General features: G+C 43.6%; 1 long non-coding RNA gene across 1 annotated transcript; it reads right to left on the reverse strand.

The window, feature by feature from the left end:
* Positions 1–1,376: 1,376 nt before the first annotated feature.
* LOC149125321 (uncharacterized) lies at positions 1,377–2,625 on the reverse strand. The gene is made up of 2 exons (XR_016236988.1): positions 2,244–2,625; positions 1,377–1,554 (listed from the first exon to the last, which is right to left on the reverse strand). It is a non-coding gene; the product is annotated as an uncharacterized LOC149125321 (long non-coding RNA).
* Between the last annotated feature and the right edge of the window lie 1,132 nt (positions 2,626–3,757).

A 3,757-nucleotide genomic window follows, 5' to 3' on the forward strand; every position in this document is an offset into this window, starting at 1 on the left:
ATTTAGAATCATGTACAAGGAAGAGTGTGCAAAACTGAAGTAGTTGTTAAGTGAAAAGATAAAATGCAAACAAAATAGAAAGCTCCCAGCCACACTGAGAGGGGTTTCTGAAGGAGAGAACCATTGAGGACTGATTGTCTAGATTTTACAGGCTGTAAGACAGGAGGTTCTCATGATTGGTCTAAGAAACAAATTATGAAGTGATAGTTTTGGTTGTTAAATTGGGTGAAAGTTAATTCTACAGTTGAGACACAAATGAAACTTTCCCCCAAACTGTATAAAACTCTTATTACCCAGATCAGCAACAAATACATTGGAAAACCTTGAATAAAATGATTGGCACATGACATCAACATCATTCACAGAAGTCTGTTGCTTGACTTTTCTCATGTCCTCTGAGACTCATCTCCAAATGATGGGGAGAGTCCCCCACTCCCCCAGTCCCTGTCTACCTAGTCAGAAGTCTATCAATCCCCCTCTTAAGAGGTACCTTAACTGCTGTTAGAGAGAAGGGATGATGACTGCTCTGGCTACTTCAAGCTGGAGATGGGTGATGTTGGAGACAATAAGTGTTCCTCCTCCAAAGGTCTGTCTAGGGTTCTCACATCAAAGGTCTGTATCTGTTGTTCCATCTACAAGCATTTGGTAACTTCTAGACAGGAAGAGATAAGCTTTATAAGAAAGTTGAACATACAGGGCCAAACAAAAGCGGTATTACAAAACTGCAAAGAGGAACTACAAAAGGAAAAAGCCATGTCCGTATGTTAGAGTCCTAAATAGGACAAGAAGGACTCAGGTAGTTTGGACTTAAACCTGTCTAATTGTCTTATGAGCCTGACATTGCCATTTAGAACTTATGTACTTTCTTATAACAGATGAGAGGTATTAATCCAAAATCAGTATGTCTCATTTAATAATCTACATGCCCCACTTTGTTGGGACATGAGGATGTCTAACGCCTACTATTTTACTACAAGACCATAGAACTTAATAAGTTAAAGAAGTTTGTTCAGCCTTGATGGGTATAATTGTGACCCCCCATCCCTTTTGAACTAAAAGAGTGAGATTTAAGACAGATCTCTACAAGGAGGGAACACTGACAAACCAAAAGAGGCTTCTGTATGTACAGTATCTCACTCCAGGGCTTTCTAAGAGTGGATTGTCAAGGGCATTGTGCTTGAAATGCAGGGAAATTCTGTCATCCTTCATGTATTCCATTGTCAACAGCATTAAAAACATGGCATCAAACCATTAGTGGAAATAAGCAGGTGAAGAATAAGATGAAAAAAAAATTAGCAGTCTGAGTAGCAATGGTATCCCCCATCTTGATGATAGAATTAAAGGATGACAAAATTGAGGGATGAAGCTGGGGAAGAGTGTGTGTGTAACATTTTAATTACTCTTTTTTATACAGGAGTTCAAGTCCTTTGGTAACTTCGCAGGAATATTCATTTTCCTTTGACATGTTGAGGTCATCTTCCAAGATTGAAGTTGGTTCAGAAACTCAGGATTTCATTTGAGAACGGTGATCCAGGATTCTAATTGGGACACTTGCTGCAGCAGGAATAGAAAGAATAACAAAATTGTCAGCCTGATCTAATCAGAGTTATGGTAATCAAACAGTTAAAAATGGGCAGATAATGCCAACCCCTTTAAGACTCAGTTTTTACCAAGCAATAGAGAATCATATGCTCCTATTGTCAAGAGATGAAGAAGAAAGTCACTACAAAACACAAACTGCAGAGAAAGGATATGAAAACATCAGGTTAGAAAAGGATCAAAGGATTGAGTTTTCTCTGTTGCCAAATTTGGTGAAGACACCTGTCTGTCCAGCTGTAGCTAGAGGCCTCCCCTCTCCCCTCCTGACATTTGACGTTGAATGAGTAGGGGTAGGAAGGAGAGAGAGGGAATGAGGAGTGTAGATTTTAGTCCAATACCTTAAGGGGCTGTTGGAGTCTGGCTCCTACTAGGGAGCCTCCCTAGGAAATTTCAGTTACTCCAAGACCACACTCCAGTATCACCCACTGGATGAATTTACAAAAAAAGGAAGACCAGCTTTCCCAGCGCCAAAAGGAGAGCGAGGTTAATCAGATATACCTCAACAAGCCTCCCCTCCTAGCCTTTAATACTGACAGCCACACTAGATACTTTTTAACTGAGTTTTGGCATTTTTGATTGATAAAGGACTATGGTGGAGTTCAGAGTCTCTGGAAAAAAGGTTGAAAGTGGATCACTTCAATTACCTGTCGCTGCCCCTCTTCATGGAGGAACGACACTAAACCCTGCCTAGGCTTCATATCCGAGTCACGGCACCATTATGTCGCTCCCCCTCTTCGTGGAGGAACGACACAGGACCCTGCGCTGTTCTTTTGTCTGCTCGGCCCTCCCCAGGTTTGCTGCTGGTTCTTCCCGGGTTGGCTACCGACCCTTCCACCTCCGTAGAAGGGCGGTTCCCCCTGGCCACTTTCCCCACTTCCGCGGGGGAGCGGCACACCGCCGGCTGGCTCTCTCGGGGGCTGCACAGGTGTTCCCCTTAGATGTTCCTGGTGCATGTTGTCTCTCTCCTCCTTTATAGTCCTCTTCCACCAATCCCAACTCTGCTACCCACATGCTGAGTACGCTGCTCTCCTCCAATCAGGAGCAGGTCCTACAGTTTATTGGTTGAACTGGAGGCAGCTGTGTAGAAGCTGTTTCTCCCTTCTCAGCGCCATATTGTGGGAGAGCAGATGCATAGAATAAGTCTTAATTCCAGTAACAGTCTAGTCCGAGTTGCTCCCCACAATTACCCTTATGACAATTCCAGGTGAGCCCTCAAGAAATGCTGCAGAAGTCTGCAGTTCTAATCACTGGGGATCCTGTCTTTTGACCATGAAGCAATAAGAACAGGTACAAGAAAGTATGTGTAAAGTAGAAGTAGTTTATTAAAGTGAAAGGGGAAAGCAAATGTAAAAGACACAGCTCCTGCAAGCAGTGAAATGGGTCTCTAAAGGAGGGAACCATTGAGGGCCGATTGTCTTGGGGTTTGTATAGACTATAAATTCCCATGATTGGTCTGGAAGAGGCATTGAGAAGAGATTTTTTTGACTGGTTAATTGGGTGACTTAGTCTCCAATTGAGAGTCAATAAAACCACAGAAAGCACATGAAGCCTTCCACCCAAGACGTGTAAAACTCTCCTTACCTAGATCAGGTGCAACCGCCCAGATAAACCTTGATTTAAAGGACTAGCCTGTGACCTCAACGCCCTTCACAGGAGCCAGTGGGTGACTTTTCTGCAGCCCTCTAAGACCCATCTCCACGCGGTGGGGAGGGTCTCCTATGATCCCATCTACTGGCTGGGGTTCTATCTCTCTGTCTTTAATGTACCAAAGATGAAGTTTCCAACACTAAGTCCAACAAAGTGACTGATGCACTTTGGCTTCTGCCATTGCATGGAAGACTTGGATCAGTCTCCAGTTTCCTGGGTTAGGCTTGGTCCAGCCCCAGTTTTTGTAGCCATATGGGGAGCAAACCAGCAGATGTTGGGCCTTTCTGAATCTCTGATCATTAGATAAATAAAGATAAATATTTAGAAAAATCAGCTTAGGGAATTCTAAGGATAACAAACAAAAAATAAGCGAAATCAGGGAAGCAATATGAGAAAACAAATAAGAAGTTTAAGAAGGGCCGGCGCTGCAGCTCACTAGGCTAATCCTCTGCCTGCAGCGCCGACACACCGGGTTCTAGTCCTGGTCGGGGCGCCGGATTCTGTCCCAGTT

Source organism: Oryctolagus cuniculus, chromosome 7, assembly GCF_051225735.1.
Source record: "Oryctolagus cuniculus isolate XC-2025 breed Fujian yellow rabbit chromosome 7, ASM5122573v1, whole genome shotgun sequence".
Taxonomy (NCBI): Eukaryota; Metazoa; Chordata; class Mammalia; order Lagomorpha; family Leporidae; genus Oryctolagus; species Oryctolagus cuniculus.